The sequence below is a fragment of the Schistocerca serialis genome, chromosome 10, assembly GCF_023864345.2.
Source record: "Schistocerca serialis cubense isolate TAMUIC-IGC-003099 chromosome 10, iqSchSeri2.2, whole genome shotgun sequence".
NCBI classification, from domain to species: domain Eukaryota; kingdom Metazoa; phylum Arthropoda; class Insecta; order Orthoptera; family Acrididae; genus Schistocerca; species Schistocerca serialis.
In genome coordinates, this window is record NC_064647.1 from 180,854,158 (window position 1) to 180,869,024 (window position 14,867).

General features: G+C 45.1%; 1 non-coding gene and 1 pseudogene across 1 annotated transcript; one reads left to right on the plus strand and one right to left on the minus strand.

The window, feature by feature from the left end:
* Nucleotides 1-13,192: 13,192 nt before the first annotated feature.
* Nucleotides 13,193-13,267, minus strand: Trnas-cga (transfer RNA serine (anticodon CGA)). Its single transcript has one exon. It is a non-coding gene; the product is annotated as a tRNA-Ser (tRNA).
* A 328-nt stretch (nt 13,268-13,595) lies between these two features.
* LOC126425366 (5S ribosomal RNA) lies at nt 13,596-13,713 on the plus strand (annotated as a pseudogene).
* The last annotated feature ends 1,154 nt before the right edge of the window (nt 13,714-14,867 follow it).

Consider the following 14,867-nt stretch of genomic DNA (forward strand, 5'->3'; position numbering starts at 1 on the left):
GTATTCTCCACGTACTTTTCAATTCTCCACTGAATTATCTTAATGAGAATCTTTGATGGATACGATATTAGCCTTTAGGTTCAGTACTAGTCACATTTTGTAGCTCCCGTCTTTTCGATATACACTCCTGGAAATTGAAATAAGAACACCGTGAATTCATTGTCCCAGGAAGGGGAAACTTTATTGACACATTCCTGGGGTCAGATACATCACATGATCACACTGACAGAACCACAGGCACATAGACACAGGCAACAGAGCATGCACAATGTCGGCACTAGTACAGTGTATATCCACCTTTCGCAGCAATGCAGGCTGCTATTCTCCCATGGAGACGATCGTAGAGTTGCTGGATGTAGTCCTGCGGAACGGCTTGCCATGCCATTTCCACCTGGCGCCTCAGTTGGACCAGCGTTCGTGCTGGACGTGCAGACCGCGTGAGACGACGCTTCATCCAGTCCCAAACATGCTCAATGGGGGACAGATCCGGAGATCTTGCTGGCCAGGGTAGTTGACTTACACCTTCTAGAGCACGTTGGGTGGCACGGGATACATGCGGACGTGCATTGTCCTGTTGGAACAGCAAGTTCCCTTGCCGGTCTAGGAATGGTAGAACGATGGGTTCGATGACGGTTTGGATGTACCGTGCACTATTCAGTGTCCCCTCGACGATCACCAGTGGTGTACGGCCAGTGTAGGAGATCGCTCCCCACACCATGATGCCGGGTGTTGGCCCTGTGTGCCTCGGTCGTATGCAGTCCTGATTGTGGCGCTCACCTGCACGGCGCCAAACACGCATACGACCATCATTGGCACCTAGGGAGAAGCGACTCTCATCGCTGAAGACGACACGTCTCCATTCGTCCCTCCATTCACGCCTGTCGCGACACCACTGGAGGCGGGCTGCACGATGTTGGGGCGTGAGCGGAAGACGGCCTAACGGTGTGCGGGACCGTAGCCCAGCTTCATGGAGACGGTTGCGAATGGTCCTCGCCGTTACCCCAGGAGCAACAGTGTCCCTAATTTGCTGGGAAGTGGCGGTGCGGTCCCTTACGGCACTGCGTAGGATCCTACAGTCTTGGCGTGCATCCGTGCGTCGCTGCGGTCCGGTCCCAGGTCGACGGGCACGTGCACCTTCCGCCGACCACTGGCGACAACATCGATGTACTGTGGAGACCTCACGCCCCACGTGTTGAGAAATTCGGCGGTACGTCCACCCGGCCTCCCGCATGCCCACTATACGCCCTCGCTCAAAGTCCGTCAACTGCACATACGGTTCACGTCCACGCTGTCGCGGCATGCTACCAGTGTTAAATACTGCGATGGAGCTCCGTATGCCACGGCAAACTGGCTGACACTGACGGCGGCGGTGCACAAATGCTGCGCAGCTAGCGCCATTCGACGGCCAACACCGCGGTTCCTGGTGTGTCCACTGTGCCGTGCGTGTGATCATTGCCTGTACAGCCCTCTCGCAGTGTCCGGAGCAAGTATGGTGGGTCTGACACACCGGTGTCAATGTGTTCTTTTTTCCATTTCCAGGAGTGTAAGAACCATAATGCATTTCTGGAAGTCGGTTGGCATCCCTCCTGTGTTACAGATGGACCTAATCCATTGTTACATATCATGCAATATACAATGATAAGGTTTATCTAGAAATTCGTGAAAATGAGTCCATCGACGATATTTGTACAAGATTAAAAAGAAATCTCACTGCGACACATTCAATTTTTCTGTAAAACAACCGAGTGAAGGCACGAAGTACAGACTTCCTCTTACCCGGCTTACTTCTGTCTTAGTGTTGTGACACGTACAGGTAAACTGCCGTTCATTATGTTACGTAAATTCCCATGAATAATAATTACTTTCATTTTAATTACATTATTATAGTGCTCCTTTTGAATGTCACAAACATGTTTTAGTGTGTTTATGAGTTGTTATTTTCCAGATGCGTGTACCAGGATATTGTGCTCACATTGTCTGAAGGGGGAACGTCTGATTACTCATCGCATTGTGTCATTTAAATATTTAACCAACCACAAGTCGAATCTACAGATTTTTCTTCATGAAGTCCGATTAAACATTTGATACCATTTGTTATCAAATATACATATGTTTCTTCATTAAGTCCGCTTAATCATTTGTTGCCATTTGTTATCAAATGTCCTACAAGAAATTTGTTATTTGTTGCCACTTTTATGAGGGAATGATAAGTCTTTTTACCGTGAATGAGCTTTCAACCAATGGCGAAGTACAATAACCACCAGGACCAGATACATCGCGAGCAGTGGAACGAAAACTTCAGGAATAACAGGAATCAAAAGAACTCATATACTTATTGCTAGATATGTATTACATATCCAGTTACATCTTGCCAAAGTATTTGCAGGCTGTCTTCACGAATCAAACCTTTATTTATGCGCTGCATAATTTTAACTCGATTTAAATATTTCTCTTTTTCAATACAATACAAATAATATGGAACTGAAACTACCCTACAGACGAGATTGGTTGTAAATCGCTCATGAGACCCATCCTGCAATATTGCTCGAATGTATGGGAGCCGTATCAGATAGAACTAACAGGGGATGGTGACCGTATACAGAGAAGGGTAGCACGAATGGTTACAGATTTGTTTGAAGCATGAGGAAGTGTCACAGAGGTATAGAAAGAACTGAGCTGGCTGGCTCACGAAGATAGAACCGAGCGATCCCGAGAAAGCCAACTTGCAAAGTTTCAAGAAGCTACTTTAAATGATGACTCTAGGAATATATTACAACCCCCTAAGTGTCACTCCCATAGGGAACGTGAGAACAAGATTAGAATAAATAATTGAAACAATCATTCTTCTCGCGCTCCATAGATGAATGCAACGGTAAAAAGCCCTAATAACTGAGACAATGGCAAGTATCCTCTGCTACGCACTTCACAGTGATTTGTAACGTATGAGACTGGATGTAATATCGAAATAAGTCTTCGTGGGGCGGAAAATGAACTAAAATTGCTAAAAGAGGAAGGTGATCGGTGCTGATGGGATAGCTACATTAGTCTACACAGAGAATGCGAAAGAAACTCAGTGCTATCCTACACTACTGGCCATTAAAATTGCTACACCAAGAAGGAATGCAGATGATAAACGGGTATTCATTGGACAAATATATAATACAAGAACTGACATGAGATTACATTTTCACGCAATTTGGGTGCGTAGCTCCTGAGAAATCAGTATCCAGAACAACCACCTCTGGTCGTAATAACGGCCTTGATACGCCTGGGCATTGAGTCAAACAGAGCTTGGATGGCGTGTACAGGTACAGTTGCCCATGCTGCTTCAACACGGTACCACAGTTCAAGAGTAGTGACTGGCGTATTGTGACGAGGCAGTTGCTCGGCCACCATTGACCAGATGTTTTCAATTGGGGAGAGAGCTGGAGAATGTGCTGACCAGGGCAGCAGTCGAACATTTTCTACATCTACATTGATACTCCGCAAGCCACCCAACGGTGTGTGGCGGAGGGCACTTTACGTGCCACTGTCATTACCTCTCTTTCCTGTTCCAGTCGCGTATGGTTCGCGGGAAGAACGACTGTCTGAAAGCCTCCGTGCGCGCTCTAATCTCTCTAATTTTACATTCGTGATCTCCTCGGGAGGTATAAGTAGGGGGAAGCAATATATTCGATACCTCATCCAGAAACGCACCCTCTCGAAACCTGGCGAGCAAGCTACACCGCGATGCAGAGCACCTCTCTTGCAGAGTCTGCCACTTGAGTTTATTAAACATCTCCGTAACGCTATCACGGTTACCAAATAACCCTGTGACGAAACGCGCCGCTCTTCTTTGGATCTTCTCTATCTCCTCCGTCAACCCGATCTGGTACGGATCCCACACTGATGAGCAATACTCAAGTATAGGTCGAACGAGTGTTTTGTAAGCCACCTCCTTTGTTGATGGACTACATTTTCTAAGCACTCTCCCAATGAATCTCAACCTGGTACCCGCCTTACCAACAATTAATTTTATATGATCATTCCACTTCAAATCGTTCCGCACGCATACTCCCAGATATTTTACAGAAGTAACTGCTACCAGTGTTTGTTTCGCTATCATATAATCATACAATAAAGGATCCTTCTTTCTATGTATTCGCAATACATTACATTTGTGTATGTTAAGGGTCAGTTGCCACTCCCTGCACCAAGTGCCTATCCGCTGCAGATCTTCCTGCATTTCGCTACAATTTTCTAATTCTGCAACTTCTCTGTATACTACAGCATCATCCGCGAAAAGCCGCATGGAACTTCCGACACTATCTACTAGGTCATTTATATATATTGTGAAAAGCAATGGTCCCATAACACTCCCCTGTGGCACGCCAGAGGTTACTTTAACGTCTGTAGACGTCTCTCCATTGATAACAACAAGCTGTGTTCTGTTTGCTAAAAACTCTTCAATCCAGCCACACAGCTGGTCTGATATTCCGTAGGCTCTTACTTTGTTTATCAGGCGACAGTGCGGAACTGTATCGAACGCCTTCCGGAAGTCAAGAAAAATAGCATCTACCTGGGAGCCTGTATCTAATATTTTCTGGGTCTCATGAACAAATAAAGCGAGTTGGGTCTCACACGATCGCTGTTTCCGGAATCCATGTTGATTCCTACATAGTAGATTCTGGGTTTCCAGAAATGACATGATACTCGAACAAAAAACATGTTCTAAAATTCTACAACAGATCGACGTCAGAGATATAGGTCTATAGTTTTGCGCATCTGCTCGACGACCCTTCTTGAAGACTGGGACTATCTGTGCTCTTTTCCAATCATTTGGAACCCTCCGTTCCTCTAGAGACTTGCGGTACACGGCTGTTATAAGGGGGGCAAGTTCTTTCGCGTACTCTGTGTAGAATCGAATTGGTATCCCGTCAGGTCCAGTGGACTTTCCTCTATTGAGTGATTCCAGTTGCTTTTCTATTCCTTGGACACTTATTTCGATGTCAGCCATTTTTTCGTTTGTGCGAGGATTTAGAGAAGGAACTGCAGTGCGGTCTTCCTCTGTGAAACAGCTTTGGAAAAAGGTGTTTAGTATTTCAGCTTTACGCGTGTCATCCTCTGTTTCAATGTCATCAACATCCCGGAGTGTCTGGATATGCTGTTTCGAGCCACTTACTGATTTAACATAAGACCAGAACTTCCTAGGATTTTCTGTCAAGTCGGTACATAGAATTTTACTTTCGAATTCACTGAACGCTTCACGCATAGCCCTCCTTACGCTAACTTTGACATCGTTTAGCTTCTGTTTGTCTGAGAGGTTTTGGCTGCGTTTAAACTTGGAGTGGAGCTCTCTTTGCTTTCGCAGTAGTTTCCTAACTTTGTTGTTGTACCACGGTGGGTTTTTCCCGTCCCTCACAGTTTTACTCGGCACGTACCTGTCTAAAACGCATTTTACGATTGCCTTGAACTTTTTCCATAAACACTCAACATTGTCAGTGTCGGAACAGAAATTTTCATGTTGATCTGTTAGGTAGTCTGAAATCTACCTTCTATTACTCTTGCTAAACAGATAAACCTTCCTCCCTTTTTTTATATTCCTATTAACTTCCATATTCAGGGATGCTGCAACGGCCTTATGATCACTGATTCCCTGTTCTGTACATACAGAGTCGAAAAGTTCGGGTCTGTTTGTTATCAGTAGGTCCAAGATGTTATCTCCACGAGTCGGTTCTCTCTTTAATTGCTCGAGGTAATTTTCGGATAGTGCACTCAGTATAATGTCACTCGATGCTCTGTCCCTACCACCCGTCCTAAACATCTGAGTGTCCCAGTCTATATCTGGTAAATTGAAATCTCCACCTAAGACTATAACATGCTGAGAAAATTTATGTGAAATGTATTCCAAATTTTTTCTCAGTTGTTCTGCCACTAATGCTGCTGAGTCGGGAGGTCGGTAAAAGGAGCCAATTATTAACCTAGTTCGGTTGTTTAGTGTAACCTCCACCCATAATAATTCACAGGAACTATCCACTTCTACTTCACTACAGGATAAACTACTACTAACAGCGACGAACACTCCACCACCGGTTGCATGCAATCTATCCTTTCTAAACACCGTCTGTACCTTTGTAAAAATTTCGGCAGAATTTATCTCTGGCTTAAGCCAGCTTTCTGTACCTATAACGATTTCAGCTTCGGTGCTTTCTATCAGCGCTTGTTCCGGTACTTTACCAACGCAGCTTCGACAGTTGACAATTACAATACCGATTGCTGCTTGGTCCCCGCATGTCCTGACTTTGCCCCGCACCCGTTGAGGCTGTTGCCCTTTCTGTACTTGCCCAAGGTCATCTAACCTAAAAAACCGCCCAGCCTACGCCACACAACCCCTGCTACCCGTGTAGCCGCTTGTATCTGTATCCAGAAAGACGAGTACAGGACCTGCTACATGCGGTCGAGTATTATCCTGCTGAAATCTAGAGTTTTGCAGGGATCGAATGAAGGGTAGAGCCACGGGTCGTAACACATCTGAAATGTAACGTCCACAGTTCAAAGTGCTGTCAATGCGGACAAGAGGTGACAGAGACGTGTAAACAATGGCACCCCATACCATCACACGTGGTGATACAGCAGTATGGGGATGACGAATACACGCTTCCAATGTGCGTTCACCGCGATGTCGCCAAACACGGATGCGACCATCATGATGCTGTAAACAGAACCTGGATTCATCCGAAAAAATTACGTTTTGCCATTCGTGCACGCAGGTTCGTCGTTGAGTACACCATTGCAGGCGCTTCTGTCTGTGATGCAGTGTCAAGGGTAACCGCAGTCATGGTCTCCGAGCTGACAGTCCATGCTGCTGCAAACGTCGTCGAACTGTTCGTCCAGACGGTTGTTGTCTTGCAAATGTCCCCATCTGTTGACTCAGGGATCGAGACGTGGCTGCACGATTCGTTACACAGCCATGCGGGTAAGATGCCTGTCATCTCGACTGCTAGCGATACGAGGCCGTTGGAATCCAGCACGGCGTTCCGTATTACCCTCCTGAACGCACCGATTCCATATTCTACTAACAGTCTTTGGATCTCGACCAAAGCGAGCAGCAATGTCGTGATACGATAAACCGCAAACGCGATAGGCTACAATCCGACCTTTATCAAAGTCGTAAACGTGATGGTACGCATTTCTCCTCCTTACACGAGGCATCACAACAACGTTTCACCAGGCAACGCCGGTCAACTGCTGTTTATGTATGAGAAAACGGTTGGAAACTTTCCTCATGTCAGCACATTGTAGGTGTCGCCACCGGCGCCGACCTTGTGTGAATGCTCTGAAAAGCTTATCATTTGGCTATCACAGCATCTTCTTCCTGTCGGTTAAATTTCACGTCACCTTCGTGGTGTAGCAATTGTAATGGCCAGTAGTGTAGTATCAGTGTATGGCAGCGGTGTTACTACACGCAATTTAGTCCATTTAGAGAGCTGATGACTTAAAACTTCGTAAATGTTTAAGCACAAAATTAGAACCTTAGCCAAAATAAATCATTGTAATTACACAAAAAACATAAAAGGTTACTTTCTGTTCATCAAAAGTTGTAGGCCAACTATCCAATTTTCACATTGCATGTGTGAAAAAAATTAACGTGTGCGCTATCACAAATGATGAAAAAAGCTTGGTGTGATACTTAGCTTTACATATCACTTCCGAGTTTATTATAATGTGGTGAACAATTTGTCAGAGTCATTTTTACATTGTCTGAAAGACAGGGATCAGTCAGTTTAGTTCTACACTTAGATTTCATTATGTTCATCGTTGTAAACGCTGCCTCACGCAGATAAGTTGATCCAAGAAACGACAAAACTTGCTATGCCACTTTTATAATGTTAGGGTAGGTTTTTACGTTCACTAATTTCCGGAAGTTATCTTCACTGTGTTCTGACTTTAACAAAATGTCATTTTGAAATCGAGTTACTTCCTTTTCAGGTTCAGTCTCAGTACAAGAAAAAAGAGCACTCATTTTATTGGAAATATGTTCCACGTCCACTTTCTGGAGAAGTTGTGTTAAGAAAGCTAGAACGGGCTGCAATCCCTCGAAATTTTGAAAGTTAGTTTTCAAATGCTGTCTTATTTGCAGCTTCTTGGTCCATTGATGTTTGTTGAACTGAGAGTTCTGACTGCATTTGAGGAAAATTTTGAGGTGTCTCTTACTTGAAGAAAAGAGCGCTTTTTACTTTATTTCCAGTTTTGTTTTTCCACGTGCATGAAGTGAATGTATCAGCGCAGCAGTACCTGTGGAGTAAGGAGCGAGCAGTAGGCTCCCACCCTGATTAGCAGAGGTGGTTGGCCATCTGACGCCTTCAGGGTCACTGGGATGAGATGCCGATGCAGAAATCGTTTGTGACGTCAGTAAAGACATACGTAGGAAAAGTACATTTATTCTGGTGCGAATCAAGTAATTGTTATTGTAATAAAATTTGCTAACAAACGTTGCACTATGCCACTCAGACATTAGGAGGAATCTACGGGCCATAAATACACTACTGGCCATTAAAATTGCTACACCACGAAGATGACGTGCCACAGACGCAAAATTTAACCGACAGGAAGAGGATGCTATCATATGCAAATCATTAGCTTTTCAGAGCATTCACACAACGTTGGCGCCGGTGGAGACACCTACAACGTGCTGACAGGAAAGTTTCCAACCGATTTCTCATACAAAAACAGCAGTTGCCGGCGTTGCCTGGTGAAACGTTGTTGTGGTGCCACGTGTAAGGAGGAGAAATGCGCACCATCACGTTTCCAACTTTGATAAAGGTCGGATTGTAGCCTATCACGATTGCGGTTTGTCGTATCGCGACGTTGCTGCTCGCGTTGGTCGAGATCCATTGACTGTTAGCAGAACAAGGAATCGGTGGGTTCAGGAGGGTAACACGGAACGCCGTGCTGGATCTCAACGGCCTCGTATCACTAGCAGTCGAGATGACAGGTATCTTATCCGCATGGCTGTAACGGATCGTGCAGCCACATCTCGATCCCTGAGTCAACAGATGGGGACGTTTGCAAGACAACAACCATCTGGACGAACAGTTCGACGACGTTTGCAGCAGCGCGGACTATCAGCTCGGAGAACATGGCTACGGTTACCCTTGACGCTGCATCACAGACAGGAGCACCTGCGATGGTGTACTCAACGACGAACCTGGCTGCACGAATGGCAAAACGTCATCTTTTCGGATGAATCCAGGTTCTGTTTACAGCATCATGATGGTCGCATCCGTGTATGGCTACATCGCGGTGAACGCACATTGCAAGCGTGCATTCGTCAACGCCATACTGGCATATCGCCCGGCGTGATGGTATGGGGCGCCATTGGTTACACGTCTCGGTCACCTCTTGTTCGCAATTACGGCACTTTGAACAGCACATTCTCCAGATCTCTGACCAATTGAAAACGTCTGGTCAATGGTGGCCGAGCACGGGCTCGTCACAATACGCCAGTCACTACTGTTGATGAACTGTGGTATCGTGTTGAAGCTGCATGGGCAGCTGTACCTGTACACGCCATCCAAGCTCTGTTTGATTCAATGCCCAGACGTATCAAGGCCGTTATTACGGCCAGAGGTGGTTGATCTGGGTATTGATTTCTCACGATCTATGTACCCAAATTGCGTGAAAATGTATGAACTATATCGATTGTATCCTCAAGTCACAGACCGTGCGTCATGGTCAGCAGTCGGCGACAGAATGCCTTTCGATCCATTCATTCTGTAGGCCATACTCTCGTAGCGTTAATAGCATATAACCAGTGTGAACCAGCTCTTGATCTAGGATATTCCTGAACCAGCGCAAAAACTTCATAGTGGCCCATTCGAGTGTTTGAGATAGGACATCAAAAATTTAAAAACAAATGTTCATTTTGTAGCGCGGATCTTTCTGAAGAGTTTGATATATAAAATATATACGTTCGAGGAAATGTGAGACATGTTATTGGGTCTTACGTGTGCCAAATTGCCGTGCCATGCCTCTTCAGACAGCGTTCTTCTATCGCACGTCACTGTATTTCTCTCTGTGGAATTGAAAAGTGTATATCTTGTAATGGAACTGTATATATTGTAATTCATGACAGTGGAAATTAAAATGTTCTGTGGTGCCTCTCCCACCCCCAGTCACCCAGTTTGACATCCTCCCCCTTAAAAAAAAACTTCCAGTTAATAATGGATGTGATTATTTGCAACCGGGAGAATAAGAAATCTTTAGAAAATTTGTACTCTTTATTGCCTATTAGCTAATAACTTTCTCTTTCTGTAACATACAGTTAAATAGAGGAAACATAAAACCAGTAAAGACAAGACAGAACCAAGACAATTCTTATGTCCCAGCATTTTTTTTTCTCTTATCTTGCTTCAGCTTTACATGGCGTGCTTTCATTTCTGCGAAAGAATCTATTACGTCATCAAAGTTCGTGAAACGTTTTGCTATATGAAAAAGCTGTTAATGCGACTAGCATCCAAGAGGGGAGTGGTTTCTCGGTTTGATTACGTCTATTTTTCACTGTCTGCTGAATAAAACGAAATAGGTCTTTCTAATATTGCATCAGTTGTTACACACGCCAAATTAGTGAGACTGTTTTGTCACAAATGGTCATTTTTATGTACCTCGTTTGCATAAGTATCACGACATAATATAATTCACGAAAATGTACCTCATTTGCATAAATATCACGAATAATATAATTCACGAAAATGCCTATTAGGACTATCACAAGCAAAAAGTTTTATGTTTATATTTCATTCATACACTCCAGTTTCTCAAGCATGAGACCGAAAAGTTGAAGTACGAAATCTTTGTATAAATTTGGAATCGTCATATTCTTCCATAAAATTTGTATGATATCCCCGTTTCTTCAGCTTCCTCGTTCTAACAAACAATCTTGCCACCACTAATTCTGTAACTATTCTTGCAACTGTCAAAACTCATTCTCCAGTTAGCTTCACTAACCCTGCCAGAACCACCAGTTTAATTATACCGAGTTGATTCTCCGATTAGGCGTAATTATGTGATCGTACAAAGCGTTTTCCGCGCTATTCCGAGAATCGAACTTAAGCGGCTCCTAACTGGTGACTGTACAACTGGCCCTTAGTACTGTAGCGACTGGAAAACATTTAGTCACAAGATTTCATTTTCTTGGAAACACCGAGAAGATAATACGTAATCTTTCTCACCTGTTATTGCAGCTAGCCGTTTATTTCCACTCTGGTAGTCTGAATCTATGGATTTCGCTACTGCCGGACGAAGTGGCCGTGCGGTTAAAGGCGCTGCAGTCTGGAACCGCAAGACCGCTACGGTCGCAGGTTCGAATCCTGCCTCGGGCATGGATGTTTGTGATGTCCTTCGGTTAGTTAGGTTTAACTAGTTCTAAGTTCTAGGGGACTAATGACCTCAGCAGTTGAGTCCCATAGTGCTCAGAGCCATTTGATTTCGCTAATAATTATAACAACGCTGATCATTCGCACACCCAATCAATCACATAAACAGCGATTTGTATTCAACAGTTCGGGTTTATTCGGCTCAGATCGTGTAGACCCGTGCGCTTTTGTCTGCGGGAAAGCTTTTTATTTCTTGATGCTATGGGGACGCCCCTGACAGAGACGTCATGTATACCTTGGACTCATTCAAAAATCAGAAATAAACTTAGAATGTGTTCAAAAACGTTGAAAAACCAACAGGGGTACGTTTCAAAATCATTTGAATAACCGATAGACCAACATGCGTTGGATGGTGGGCGCTTTGTGAAACAATGTTTTTTCGTCAAAAATATGAATTTGGCGCCTCCTGAAATTGCCCCCGGGGGGCAGATATCTCGGTTTACCCCTCCCCCCCCTCTTCCACCCTAGATCTACGCCTGGTGTGAATGATTCATTTTACGGTGTCTCTTAAATAAACGCACGATACTGGCATCCCGTGAAAGACTTAGTGCTCAAAAAACATCTTCCCGTTTCATTACATAAAACATAGACAGTAGTATTGCTGTTTCAGAATCGACGGCGCTGCTACAGCTCTGCAAGGGGCCACGAAACGGCGAGAGATCTCCACGCCACAGGTCGGAAGGGTTCCTACGCGGCGGCTCACTAAGTCAGTTCAAGGAAGGACTGGATAAATTTTAAACTCGTGTGGGAAAGCGTGACCAGTTATACTTTACGCCCCTTATACCACCATCTACGGACTCTCTGACTAAGCTGAGACATTTCTGGAGATTTACTACGAGTGGGGAGTTCTTGCAAAGTGTTTCAAATTTAATAACTGTGTTATGCAAAGATCAAGTCCCGCAGTAAACCCTGACGCTCACCGCAGTCTCCGCCCATAACGCGCCAAATTACAGTTCGCAAGCGATAACCTCTCCGTGCCGGTGGAAAGACCGTTGCTTGACGCGGGTGTTAATGGCGGTGAAATGCAGGTGGAGGCGAAAGAGGCGAACACAGTGTTGTCAGACTTACCGCCTAAAAATACCGTGTGAAACACTAGTTGTCAAAAACTGATATTTTACAAAAAGAGTTTATTTAAACAATTTCGGATAAAGGTTTTGAAAGATCGACTCATAAAGACACGGCGACAGACAGGTCGTTCGCATTTCATGCGTCTTATGACCTCCTTGGTAAGTATCAACATGGGTTCCGTAAACAGCCATTGTATGACACCCATGTCGCTCAGTTTCTTCACGAGACCCAGAGGGCGGTATATACCGCAGCCCAGGTTGATGCCGTGGTCCTCGACTTGTGGAAAGTTGGTCTCCTAATGAACGAAATAGGAGCGAGCGAAACGTAGGACCAGCTGTGAGACTGGATTGAAGAGTTCCCAAGAAACAGAACACTGTATGCTATTCTTGACGGAAGGAAATTTTCAGACGTAGAAGTTGCTTCGGGCGTGCCCCCGTGGTTATGTTGGGAACTTTCAGAGATGATGGACAAAGTAAAAAGTATCAATTTAAGATAAGGAACCCAGGTTCTGGAATGACCGACCACAAGCTGTGAGCGAAAAACGTTTTGATACCTCAGACAGTAGCATACATGTACAGGTGCTGTTGTTGCTAAGACTGTAGGGTAGGGGCTTTCAGAGATCTTGTATGGAAACATGGGCTCCAGAATGAGATTTTCACTCTGCAGCGGAGTGTGCGCTGATATGAAACTTCCTGGCAGATTAAAACTGTTTGCCGGACCGAGACTCGAACTCGGGACCTTTGCCTTTCGCGGGCAAGTGCTCTACCAACTGAGCTACCCAAGCACGACTCGCGCCCCGTACCTTCGCAGGAGAGCTTCTGTAAAGTTTGGAAACTAGGAGATGAGGTACTGGCAGAAGTAAAGCTGTGAGTACGGGGCGTGAGTCGTACTTGGGTAGCTCAGTTGGTAGAGCACTTGCCCGCTAAAGGCAAATGTCCCGAGTTCGAGTCTCGGTCCGGCACACAGTTTTAATCTGCCAGGAAGTTTCATGGGCTCCAGACTCCATACCTTAAGAGCTATGGGCATTGTTTATCGTGTCTACTGTGAAACCCATCTTGAAACCCATCTCTTCTACTGAACAAGTGCTCTTTATTCCCAAGGTATGCATTTTTAGCCAACGGCCTCGCCGCAGTGGTAACAACGGTTCCCGTCAGATCACCGAAGTTAAGCGCTGTCGGGCTGGGCTAGCACTTGGATGGGTGGCCATCTGGTCTGCCGAGCGCTGTTGGCAAGCGGGGTCCACTCAGCCCTTGTGAGGCAAACTGAGGAGCTACTTGATTGAGAAGTAGCGGCTCCGGACTCGTAAACTGACACACGGCCGGGAGAACAGTGTGCTGGCCACATGCCTCTCCATATCCGCATCCAGTGACGCCTGTGGACTGAGGATGACACGGCAGCCGGTCGGTACCATTGGGCCTTCCAAGGCCTGTTCGGAGATTTTTTTACGAATTTTTAGAGTCCCTGTTTACTAGATTTTTTTTCTTGTTTTTATTCCCATTATCACCTTTAAAAGACGCCTATCCTATGACGATAAGAAGAACAATACCGGTTCATCAGAGGTATAGGAACGATTTTCGCTTATAACTTTCGACTCGTCGTTTCCGGACCAAAGTCTCTTGCCTCAAATAAATACATTTACCTTGCTACTTGACCCCTGAAAGTTTGTAACGTCATCACGGAATCAAATGGTTCAAATGGCTCTGAGCACTATGGGAATTAGCATCTGAGGTCATCAGTTCCCTAGAACTTAGAACCACCTAAACCTAACTAACCTAAGGACATCACACACATCCATGCCCGAGGCAGGATTCGAACCTGCGACCGTAGCAGCAGCGCGGTTCCAGACTGAAGCGCCTAGAACCGCTCGGTCATAGCGGCCGGCATCACGGAATCAACCTGCATAAAACACGTTGTGGATAGTCATCAAAGTTCGAGGAAACGTTCGTGGATGACGCTGTTATCTGTAGAAAAATCGCAAGGTTAAGGAGTTTGTAGCTGGAAGACCTTGCTTTATGCAGGGATTGACAATTTATCCAAAACGTGAACTACTAAGTAAGCTATTGCAGAAAAACGAGCGGATACTCCTTTGCTGTTTGATTGCACTATTGCTGAACAACACTAGATACAATCAAATCTATCTAATATATGGAAGAATCCGTATGGACCGATTTAAAACGGAACAACGTAAAGCTCATCGCATCAGATGCAGATTTCAGATAAGGATTCAACGGAAGAATCATCAGGAAGTGAATTCCACCTGTAAATGAGGTAGGTTACGAAACGCTTGTTCGACGAATACCTCAGTAATTGCTGCTCATTCTGGTACCCTAACCAGGTACGACTGATAGAGGAAGCAGGCAAGATCCAAAGAAGAACAGCGCGGTT